At 30.2% G+C, this 13,634-nt stretch overlaps 1 protein-coding gene across 1 annotated transcript in view; it reads right to left on the reverse strand.

Moving 5' to 3' along the window:
• Positions 1 to 13,634, reverse strand: part of FBXL17 (F-box and leucine rich repeat protein 17) — a 545,836-nt gene that overhangs the window by 459,733 nt on the left and 72,469 nt on the right. The window lies entirely within an intron of this gene.

Here is a 13,634-nt window from a genome sequence, read left to right on the forward strand (position 1 = left end):
ACTGATTTATTTACTGTTCATTATTAATATATGAGGGTTAAGACTTGATACAGCTGTAGCCTCACTTTGATGTCAGGAACGAAGAGAAGTATCAGAGTTGCCTTCTATATCTAGTCTTGAATACACATTTTTAGTATCTTTGAGATCATGAAACATCATTTTATATATATTTTTTTGCTTTGCTCTAAGAAAACTGGTAGCTTTATTAATATCTATTTTAAATCTATCATTAAAATAGAAAATTAATACTTTACTAATACATACTTCAACTGTAAATATCCATTTCAAACAAAATAACACATTCAATATGATAAAAATCAAAATTCTAAAATTATATATTAACAAAAATGGCAATTTTTCTTTTTAATATACCTAATTCCATTATTGCTCAATTTGATAATACACTTTTTTCCTTCAAATTGATATTAAAGGAAAACAAAAAGTATTTTATTATGTTAAATGTTAAATTTAGCATCATTTTCTGAAATAATAAATCTAGCATGCATAGGTAATAATATATAAATCGCCTATTCTTCTTCAATTGGATAATCTCCACATAAAGCAAATAATCATCTTTAATAACCCCATAAATAAACAGGGTTTATCCTTAACACAGGGTTAAGAGCATTCACCTCTTTTAAAGGATAACTTATAATTCAGTAATATATAGCAGATTTCGAAACTTAAATAGTAAAAGTCATTTTATAATCCTACAACGGTCAAAGCAATCTGGTAAATTTTATGAGAGGTAAAGTTTTCAGACATAAGTCCATATTGTGACAAAATTATGTAACATATGTAACCTCAGTAATTAAGGAACTTAAGTAACAATTTTTGCTGAATTCACAAATTAATATACTTCAGGTTGGCCAATAGATGGTGCTCAACCTCCATATATAAAGAAAATAAATATTCCAAAAGCATTACCAGTAAAATAAAATTATTTTCAGACTATGTGGCAATTTAAAGACTCAAACATCAAAAACAAAATGTATAAACACCACATTAACTGTTCATTCTAAATAATTTTGGATACCTTCAAAGAGAATTTTAAGAATGATACTGACTGACCTATCTATAGAAGACTGCTAAAATTGTTCTCTATATGTTTCTGAAACATTGCTTTCAAAATTGACATTCAGTACTACAAAAAACATTAAGCAACTCAGAAATAAAATTCAAAAAATGTTTATTCATAACAATTTAAGAAATAATTTAAGTCATTTATCCCAACTTAACTTATACTTTAAAATTCTTATTAAGTAAGTATTTAACATTCTCTCCTTTGGTAGAAATGTAGTTCTTATAACAAACCTAAAAAAACAAAACTAAAAAATTCAGCAAAATCAGAATCCATGTATCTCAGAAATTCACATTTTACGGCACTATATTCTTCATTTATAAAAATGGCATATGACCCAACTGACTGAATTCTAAATGTAAGCTACAATCACCAAAAGCAATGCAATTACTTCTTAACAGAATAATGATAAAGCAATTACTCCTCAATTGTCACAAATACCCATGTAGGGCTTATATTATACAATATTAATTTAGTATTATATGACTAATCTATTTTTCTTTTCTGGGGAGAAAGAAACGAAGTACCACAGAAATTCTACAAAGTACAGCTCCATATGATAGACAATGCCCCAACAATAATTTTTTGTATTGACGTTATAGTCTTCTTGCTACTTCTTACTACTATGTGAACAAGATATACAGAATTTGGTTTCCAAACATCTAAATAAAGAACAGAAGGCACTGAGAAAAACTGTTTTTGTATAAAATCTGTGCATAGAAAAAGCTGTTTCTTTCTACTCCACTAGGCAAAGAAGACCAATAAAGCAAGAGAGTCAAAGATTTAAACTACTAAAATCTCAACAAAACAACTTCAATAGGCTTTAAATTTTACCGAAAACATCTAAAGCCCTAAGTTTTTCTTTATAAAAATTAAATTTCACTAACTTGCCTATTGGTGCTAAGAAAAATATCAACACTAATTCAGTCTGAAAGATGGGAAACAATGTTGTAATTGTAGAAAATATGAATCTTTTTTTAATAGCAAAGTTCTTGACCAACACAAAACACAGTTCATCCTTTGATACAGTAATATACTATCTTCCTTGTATAGAATATTAAAGTATCAAAGTCTTACAATTCCTAATTCATTTAAATTTTAAAACCATGTTTGTTTATTCACTATTCTTAACCAATAATCAAAAACCTAATTTAATTCATACATAATTTTCAGAATGAAACAAAAAATAAAAACCTAACACTTCAGCATTTAAAATATATTTATGCTTACAGTTTTTAAAATGAATTTTTCATATCCACATTAAAAGTATAGCACACTCATTTAAATAATAATATTAACTTTCAGTTTCACATATAGTGTCAGTATTTATTAGAAGAGTACAACACTTTTTCCTGTATTACCTAAGTCCCAATATGGACAACTCATTTCAATATGAGTACATATCTGAAAAAAAAAGGCCCCTAATTTTTACTGCTATTGTAAAACAGTCTGATTTATAACAGTTTTTAAAATTATTTAAAATTGCTAAAAATCTCTCAGGGTTCTATCAGGTTTATTTTCTTTTAAACAAATGACAGAGTTGGACCTTTATATCTTTATGACATACATACACGATAAATTCCCAATCTGCACCTAGTTTAAAGCTCCTTAGGGCAAATCCCTCTTCTATTTCCTAACTAAAACTGAGGTTTTCACTCACCCATCTCCAACTCCAAGATACCATTAAAGTATATTTTGTACATACATAGTACTTTTTTCAAACTACTTTTTCATATCTATATAAGCAAATTTACATTACACAAATATGTACTAAAAAACAAAGACACACTAGTTTATAGAGATAGAAAAGTGCTTAAATCACAGTGTAAAAGTTATTGAATAATGAAAGAAAAGAAAACGGGTGGGCTAATATCCATATAATTCTTCAATTTTAGATAAAGATATATTTTTCCAGAAAAGCTCTCTGGCTTTTAACTTTCCAATAAATTGCTATAATGAATACCTATACTTCAAAATGCAAAAATTATAAAATTTAAAATTTAAAAAAAAGGCCAGTCTGCCCCTGTTCATGATTGGCTGCTTGTCCAGTAAGGCCTGGGTCCCTAGGTAAGTTATCCACTCTGTAGGAGCTGATTGAAGCAGTGCATGTGAAATTCGGAAGGCTCCAGGAGGAACTAAATAGCGTGGACACAATAACACGATAAAATGTCAGTCGAGAATCTGAAAAAAAGGATAGATGCCATGGAAAAATCATTAGATATTTCTTCCCAGAACATCTAAAATGATGGGTAAATAAAGGTAAATGTCCAAATCTAGATCCTATATTTAAAAGTTTCAGAAAATTAATTTCTTAAAGTTTAAAAGGAGTATGTCCATTCTTATGGACAATTCTTGTTACAATTTTCAGTTTATAAAATTTTCAAAACCAGAAATAGATGATTACGTATCAGCAGCTCACTTGAGATTTTCATTAACATTTTAGAATAATCACTGCTTATACAAATGATTTAGTATTTATATCTCTGACTCAAAATCTTTTACGAACTTAAAAAGTAAAATAATTTTCAAAAGTTTTACTCATTGATACTAAAGAACTCCATTTACTTGATTAAAAAAACAGAGCAGCAAGGAAAAACTACATGTGTCTGTGTGTGTGTATCCTTCAATATTCACCTATGTCAAAGATCTCAAATGGAAAATTCTTTTTACAGAGATACATTCAAACTTTTTCTACTTCTATACTTAGTTCAAAGTGGCCCAATTTAGAAACAAATACATTTATTATTTTTTCTTATATTCAATTTTTGGAATTGTTGAACAAATGCTTCCAGAAAGAAATATAATAATTGTCATTAAATGTGTGAATCCAATTATCTATGGTATTATTTGGATAATTGTTTAAAACTAATGACTATAAAAGATCTTCTTTTTATATTACTTATCTCCACATGAAGATTTTCCACTGTAAAGTTTAACCATGTTTTATATACAGAAGAAATGGTTTTATTTCACTATGGCAGCAATTTGAGAAAACCTGGAGGGCAGCTCCTAGACCTAAAAAGTATTCATTAGTATGAAATAACTCACTTAGCTTTTTTCATTCACCCACAAATAAAAAGGTAACAAAGAGAAGGAAAAAATAAAGATCTATATTTTTAGTACCTTGCATTCATAATAATGAAGATCTATATGGAATTGTGTTATATATGTAAGAGTAAAGTTCTCTGCTAGTTCCAAAAAACTGATGACTCAAAATGATTTAGAATTAAAGATCATAGTAAAATAAGTATTAAAAAATATGTGTGTGTATACATACTTAAAGTCTGAAATAGTTTAAAATACAGTCTATAATTAGATCACAGAGTAAAATATAGTATACATACACATGTACACAATAAAAAGTAACAGACCTACTAAAGTTTCATTTTGTAAAATCAAATTGATTCATGATGTGATTACTATAGCATTTTAATTACAGCTTCTTACTCCATTTTTTTTGTCTCTGAGAGTATGAAAATGTACAAAAATACTCAGAGATCTCTGAATTCTATTATTCCTTCTAGTTATTAATTCAGTGGCCTTTGGCGCTCAGTTTTCTACTACTCAGTCTTAAGATAGAGGGGATATATATGTATACAGATGAATTAAGTGATAAAAACCTAAGATGGACTGAAGAACTTTAAAAATGCATATTAATAAAAAGAAGTTTTAAAAACAATGCAAGTCATTTTTTCATAGAGAACTGCTGGCATCATTTGAATCCAAAACAATTTTAGGGTCAGTAATTTTACTAAATTTAACACATTTACAACAGCTTATCTATGCTACAAGATTCTTACATCTTTCTCATACAGTACTTGCAGCTACACTTCTAATGGGAAAAAATTAAATATTATGCTAACTGCTATACAGTTGAATGCAACAAAAATGAACTGTGGTTAAGATCCAGGGGGAGTTGTTTGTTTTAAATTGCAGTACCATAGGTCTAATCTCCAGAAAAAAAGACAAACACTGGAGAAGTAACACTTATTATTGGATGAAATGTGAATGATAAAATTTTATCATTCCTGGAAAATGTATATTAGTTGTTGGTATAAATGGTGTGTATTAATAACTATCCACTAAGAGACAGAGTTTTTCCATTTAGGACAACCATCAAAAATTTAGAATCCAAAAAAGTTCAGCGCATTAATCCCTAGAATTATAATTTCTATAAATTTTATAGATGCCTATCATACCTATAAATACCTAATATGATTTTTAACTCTGATAATAACAAAATTCATTATGTCTCATTCTTAATGGGAGATACACATATTGACATAATATAACAGGATAACTAATTTTAAGAATACCTCCTAGTAGGACAGGCAATCCAACCATTTCTCAAGTCGTGATTGGAATATGACATTTCTGTGCGCCAACCCATCAAATGTCTTTCTGAAAAACATGCCACAAATGTGGACCAATCAATAAAGTAATTGGTCAAGTCTCCTTTATCTGAAAAATATATACGTCATCCAATGTAACTAAATTGATACATCCAAGGAAACACAAAGTGTACACTAAAATCAAGACAAAGATAAGTGTAATGATTATCCCAAGTAAATATAAAGTCATCACTAGTCAAAAATACTTCCATGAATACACCAATATATTGTAACTGAAGAACAATTTATTTCCAAAACAAGGGTAATAGGGTTCACTTCCAGTTTATGGAATGAGTGCTTTAAACAAAATCCCAAAGTAAAGGAAATATATATTGCTTCCTAATTCTACAGAGTTAAGTCTTTCTAGAAGCCTCTCTAAATGAGTCTATAGCTTAAGGAAATAATCACTTTTAAATTAACCCTTTTAAAACAGAGCATTAGCCTATCATTGCCTAGGGTTGAGAGAAATCCTGGAAAATTAACAGATACTTACAACATGTAATTCTACACACAAAGCCTGAAAAATTTCTTTTAATCAAACAGCTGTAATTAAGATAATTTTCCTCATCAAACCCTTAACCTAATTGAACTCTTAATTTTACTATATTTAAATAATACTTTAAGGAATGAAATGTTTTGTATTTTCTTGGATATTTTAATATAAAATGTTCATTCAGCCACTGACATTTATCTTTTACGTACATACTAACAGTATTTTCAATAATGTAATCTATGGAATTTACATACAGATATGCTCCATTTTCTAAAGAAAACCCTAAGTTGAAAGACAAATCAGTGATAATTCATAGTCCAAAATAATTTTTATTTATAAAAAAGAAAAGCCATATCATTTAAGCCAAAAATGTCACAAATAATGAACATGTAACTCCATACATAAAGGTGATTTACATTCACTTCCTAAGTAGAGTACCTAACACATAAAACTGCAAACACTAACATTTTAAGAAAACTGAACATGAAATTATATAGCTTCACCATTACATTTAAGCCCTTGGTCCAAATCTAGTTTGTGTTCATAACAAACATTACAAAATGCTTAAGTTTTAATATACTCTTCCTAAAGCTCTAAAAGATCATAAGATTTGTGTATATACATAAATGTTTCAAAATATAGTCCCTCTACTAACTCTGAATTAGTGAGTATAGGGAATAAGTAATAGTCGTATAGTAAACTATAATGTATGACTAAAAACGGGCTGCAAAATGCATATATTGCCAACATAAATGTTAACTTAATGAGACACCAGAACAAATTTCTAGTCCCAGTTCAATTTTTCTTGACCAGATCACCTCCTCCAAAACGCGTGTGCACGCGCACACACACACACACACACACACACAGTCAACACTACTCATTCCCCTTTTTTATATGTTGATTTTCCAATTTAAGACTAAATGCAAATAAAGACAAGTCAAACTGCTTTCTTTCACTGTGGAAAATAATTCTGAACTTAGAAGAGTTTGCCGAACTACCACTTACAACATATGTATTCTGAAGATTTTATTTTTTACTTCAACTAAAGGCTTCTCCCATTTTAAACAGGGTTTTAAAGTGGAAGTATTTTAACTACAAGTGAAATTTTCAGAGTTTGGTCCAGGGATTATTACCTGGGATCTGTCCAGGTTATCTGCAAAGTCAAAACTATTTTAATAATAATATAACAGTAACATATTATTTGCCTTTTCACTCTCATTCTCTCATTAACAGTGAAATTTTTCATAGACTACATGACCTGTGATAACATCATCACCCCAATGACAAATAGAATGTATGCTTATATATTCAAATTTTCTCATTTTAAATTTCAAATGAAAAAAAAATCAATAGATATAACAACAAAATCTCTTTGACATCTCAAATAACTTTTAAGAGTATAATGGGTTCTTAGACCAGAGCTTGAGAATCAGTGAAATAGTGGAAATCAAATACGGCTTTTTATTTGGCAGGGTAATCTTATACCATGTTCCTTCCAACTAATTTATCTTTCATAGCCCAAAGACATGTATCTCCACCCATTTTAATTTTATTACACTTTTAAAATCAAAACCAATAACCTATGATGGGCATTAAACGCTTTGATAGATGTTTTAAATTTGTTGCAGCCAAAATCTCTATGAAAATTTGTATCTAGTACATTATACTTCTTTAAATCTGTTTTTCTTCAAGTAACAGCATTCTAGAAAAACTATCTGAATCTTAATTTGAATTACTGATGTACTTCAGAAATAATATGCCAATATTATTTCATTTTAATATTTAGTAATTCAACCCAATAGGTTTATTCAACATTTATGAGTTAACTATATAACATAATTATCATTTATAATTATCATGAAAAGTTTCCTGAATTCCAAAATTCCTGAACAAATCTGAAGGATATAATCACTTTCAGTGAAGATTTCCCCTACTTAAATGAAATGAAGATTAGTCAGATAAGTAAATAAATAAATAAATATATCTATCTGCTTTAATTTTGCCCTTTGGGTTGCCAAGAACAAAAATAAACTGAAATCAACTTCAGAAAAACAGCATCTCTTACAATTATCAATGCAAGAAAGAAAAAGCCTACGGACCAAGAAATCTTTCTCTTTCTCCCTCAGTTGGAATTTCTACCTCTCATAATCAATCAATATTCCTTTTCTGTTACCTCATATCTCAGCCTTGTCCATACTGGATTAAAAACTAAAAACCGTTTACCTCCTTGCAAAAAGGGAGACCTCTTCCTTATCCTTCTCTATAGTAAGAATAAAACTTTTCCATGAGGGACCAATACTCTATTGAATATCTACAATAAAACTTTTGTATTAGAAACTGATTCTGTTTCTCAATTTCCAATTCTTAAAAGAAGAATCTAGGAAAAGGTAAACTTTTTGAGCTTTTATTTCTCCATAGGAACAATGAGGATATAAGATCTACCTCATAAAGCTGTCATAAATCAATAGAAAAGAGGGCAAAGAGAAATTGTTAGCAGGAAAAAATGAGTGTATATGGCATGCTCAGAAAACCAGATGTGGATTTGGCTAACACAGAGTGGGTTAGTAAGGACACAGTAAAACTAAAGTTTGCTACCTCATGTTCTCACGTATAAATGGGAGCTGAATTATGAGAATACATGGACACATGGGGGGGATCAACACACACTGGAGCCTGTTGGAAGTGGGTGATAGGGAAAGCACCAGGGAAGAATAGCTAATAGATGCTGGGCTTAATAGCTAGGTGATGAGATATCTGTGCAGCAAACCACCATGGCACAGGTTTACCTATGTAACAAACATCCTGCACATGTACCCTGGAACTTAAAAGTTGAAGGGAGGGGGGAAAAAGAAGTGAAGTTTGCTAAGCATAAGTGAAGCCACGAGAGTCACTGTCAAGTATACTAAGAAGTGTGGCATCTCCATCCTGTATGAGAGGAAAAATCGCAGAAAGGCTTTATCCAAGAATGGGAACATGGAAGAATATAGTAACAGAAGAGGATGGCTAAGAATACAAGTTCAGTCCAACTGAGTTTTGGGCATGCTCAGTTTGAACTGAAAATAAAGAGAAGACTAAGAAAATTGCTCAAGAATCTCAGCAAAAAGGGAGTAAAGTCAGAACACTGTTAGGTAGTCCTTTGAAACTGTTTTTGAACAATCTGGACAGAAAGAAACATCCATCTGTTTTAACTCTCCAGTCCTGAAAATAAAAGTTCTATAGAACAATGTTTACCCTTATTATGTGACACATTCTGATAGCTTCTTTTCCTTTTAAAAAATGCCAGTTTGGATCTCATAAATTTATATCAAAACCCATTAGTAGAGTTAGATTAACAATGATCTAGGATACTGCTGTAGTAACCTGAGTAGATCCCCAATATCCAAAGGCTGTTGCATTTGGATTTTTAATCTTATCCATACCTGTTTACATAAATGGAAGCATACATGGATTTGCATATTTTAGGAGACCTTTTTTACCTTGGCAGTAAATTTTATACATTTTCTTGAAAAAAGCATGTGTATTTATTGATACCATAATTCTGCATTTTAGATATATGGGGGAAAATATACTTCCTACTGCCTCAAGTAGGCCTAAAGACTTAATCAATGATGCTGTGAATTACAAACATTGGTGATTATGCATTTAATACAAATTACTAAAGGATATAGGTCTCCAAGAACAACTTTTAGCACACTGTAGTCTAAAACATTATATTTAATAATTTGCTACACAGATGGTAGTAGTTAGGAATATGAATTTTGATGCCATATTGCCAGGTTTCTAACCTTGTACCTGATATATACTAGCAGTCATCTCCCTGAGCTTCAAGTTTCCTCATCTGGAAAATGGAGTAACTACCTTACAGAGATAGTGTGAGAATTAAACTAGACAAAATATTTATAGTGTTTTTTAAAGGGTCATATTCAAATGTTAACTATTATTATAACTTATCTTTGAACATGTTATCTAGCTTCTTTGAAGTAAAGGTGTATTTCACTGCATGGTTTGTCACATATTCTATCATGTTCACTTTAAGAAATACAGGATAGCATTTTTCCATCATCGTGTCTACAGAACACAGAGGCATATTTTAACTTGGGTACAATTTGCAAGTCTCATATAAAAAGAAACTGAACCTTCATATTCTCTCTCTTCACTACTTAAATATCACTTGTGAGTACATTAAAAATACTCCAAGGGTTATCTCTAAATATTGACACTAGCAATTACTCCATACTATTAAATGTACTAATTTAACTGTACTGATTATGCCTCCTTTAATCCCTCCCATTTATTGGTTCTTACACTTCCTCTTTTTTTTATGATATACATTATCTTTAGGTATCCATCGTGAAACCCAAAAAGTAATAGTCTGAGATCATCAGGTCAAGTACCCCTAAGCATCTCACTTGTCCCTCAGTGTATCAACGTGTGTAACACAGGACCTGTTACTGGTATTTACGGTGATGAATTTGAGTCACTAAGAAAATGCTGTATTATACTGCTATTCTCCTTAGGAAGACATTTTTGAAAGACTGTTTTAAAAAAAAAAAAAGATTTAAATTTAAGTAAGTGATCTTTAGTTATCTAGTCAAAGGTGTTAACTCTTTTGTAGTATATGTAAAATCTTGTTTTATTTAGTTACTTTTTGAGACAGGGTCTCACTCTTACCCAGCCAGGCAGTGGTTGCAATCATAGCTTACTGCAGCCTCAAACTCCTAGACTCAAGCAATTCTCCTGCCTCAGCTTCCTGAGTAGCTGGGACTACTGGCATGTGTCACCGTAGACACCTAATTTTTTTTGTACACAGGGTTTCACTATATTGCCCTGGCTAGTCTTGAACTCGTGGCCTTAAGCAATCCTCCCACGTTGGCCTTTCACAGTGCTGGGATTATAGGTGTGAGCCACTGCACTCAGCCATATCTTGTTTTGTTGTATACCGTATCAACCTCCGATTCTGTTTAACATGTATATTGTCATTACTGATAGTTCATCTTTGCATAAGGTACTTCGTTGCTATGAATGACAGGATGTTCTGCTGTATGAAAGAGCCTCTACAACAAATTACCCTTCATCCTGACCCATTAACATAGCTTTAAAATAAGATAGATAAGGAAAAAATTGCTTTTTTTGAGATATGTTGCTATAAAACATCAAGGAATAAACAAAAGGCAAACCATCAGAAACTTTATAAGCAATTCCAGTTTGCTTTAGGTTTTATCTATGTTTATATGTTATACACAATTTAACAACTTCATTTAAGTAGTGTATAATGGGAGACATAATAAAATATACATACACATTTTCTTACATATTGTATGATCAATGAATACTGCCTCACAGATTCAGGTTCTTGGTTCTGTTTACTCCTGTAAATAGAAACACAATCTTGTCCTCATTTTTACTCTAGCTATCCAAAGAAATGCCTACTACTGCTGTTTTTTTACTATCATGACCTTTAAAAAAAATCTTTATCAACTAAAATTAAGGAATGACAAAGAACATTATTGTATTAATAGTAAAAATGACAATGGTAGTAGTAAAAATAATAGTAGTAGAAATAATAACAAATAATGGTGATTTTCATTTTTTAGTGTCTTGAGTGTATAGGCATTATAAAAAGTATATTTATATATTATCTCATTATAATAATCCTATAAGAAAATATTCCCATGTTACTGATTAGTAAAACTGAGGTGCAGAGAGGTAAATAACTTGCCCACAATCACAAAGCTAGTAAGGGTGGAATGGAAATTCAAACCAGTACTATCATCTTAACAATAGCAAGGACTCCGACTCCTCCAAGTATATTCTGCAGTCAAAACAGGTTTTGCTGAATGGAAATTGTGACAGAAATATTAACTGTAATTTGGGAGGAAAACCTCCCTTACAGATTTTGAATTGGCAATTATTACACAAAACTGCTTAATTACTAAGAGAATCTGAACGAGCACTGTGACACATCAGGTTGCTACTCAGAACAGAATTAACTTTGGCGTTCACTTCCTCCATCCTTTAACTATAATTGATAAGACAATTATTTTCACTTGAAAAGAAAATAAATCAGGTAGCATTAATTTTTTAAAAGCATAATTGTAAATTTACTAATTTTAAATCATTTTGAAATGGCTAACTTATGGTTTGGAATAGATACAAGGAAAAGAGCATTTATATACACTGTGGGTAAGAGTATAAATTGACACAACTATTCTACCTGAGAGGTATCTGCCAATGGATAGCAAATTTTAAAAGCAAATATCTTCTGGATCCCAAAATTTCACTTTCAGAATATATTTCCAAGAAATAATTCTAAGAGTAAAAGAAAAAACAAAAACCTGGCATGGCAATAGAGAATTATTACAGGGATGCTTATAATACTGAAACGTCAGAAACAACCTAAATATGAAACGTAATTAATTGGTTATACTAACTATGACACATCAATACAATGGAAGATCAAAATAGTTTTTTAAAATGATGGTAAAATCTGTATTCCTTCACACAGAATAATGTATAAGAGATAGTGTAAATAAGCATATCCCCAAATAACAGAGCATAGCCATTTTAATATTAAAATAAAAACATTTATATCTATACATATATGTATTAACAAGTGTGAAATAAAATTGACCAAATTATTAACATTAGATTATGTGTTTGAAAGACCTCTGTAAATGTACACTTTTAAAAAGACATTACTGTACTGTTTAAATTCCAACCAGCATGCATTATCTTTACTAATCAGAAAAAAGGCTATTTTCATCTTTTAAAAAACAAAGGAAACAAGATGCCTACCAAGGTGTAACTACAATATTCATTACAGCATAACACAGAGAGCAAGAAAGAGAAAATTTAAAATACCAAATAAATTAACATATACATTATTTCCCAGCCATAAATAACTAATGTTCTATTTGATTATTCATCTTAGAATAAAGTTCAAAATATATTAATAAGTGAAGCTACATACAAATAATAAAATATTTTTTATAAAATACAATTTATATTTACACAGAAAACATTCACTCAGATATAAACAGTGATTGATTTTTGTATTTGGCGGTGGATTATGGGTAATTTGTGATTTCTGTCATTTGTACTTTACTGTGCTTTCCAAGGTTTTCCCTTTAGTGAGAATGTATTGATTTTGTAATTCAAAAAAGTAAAACAAAGAAATAAAAGGATTCTCTACCCCTCATCTACTTATATTTGCAACAACAAATATTCTATATTCAATACTTCAAATGAAAACAATTGTTTAAATTATTATGTTAGATGGCTAAAAATCACAAAAGGTCTTCTGAAATTGAGTATTTATCAAAATACAAAATATATTCTGTAAGTTAAATATTTAAGGTTTTTTAAAGGCAGATGAATTTCCATGCATTAAGAAATGTCTTAAAATAATTGTTTGAAGGTAATTCAGGTCTTCCTAAGCATCACCTTCCTAAGTATCCTCAGTAGATGAAGGTATTCCTATGCATCTGGCATATTTTCTACACAAGATCACAGTTCTACAATTCTGAGGTCTCACAAAACACATAAGACCTCTGAGTGGACTACATTCTTCAATATATGCAAAAGGACTGCAATGTTAAGAGAAAAGCGCTATCATACTATCCACATATCCTGACCTTTAAAATACTACCTAGCCAATGGACTTCCT

This window comes from Aotus nancymaae, unplaced genomic scaffold (assembly GCF_030222135.1).
Source record: "Aotus nancymaae isolate 86718 unplaced genomic scaffold, 86718_ANA_hifiasm-v0.15.2.pri h1tg000014l, whole genome shotgun sequence".
NCBI classification, from domain to species: domain Eukaryota; kingdom Metazoa; phylum Chordata; class Mammalia; order Primates; family Aotidae; genus Aotus; species Aotus nancymaae.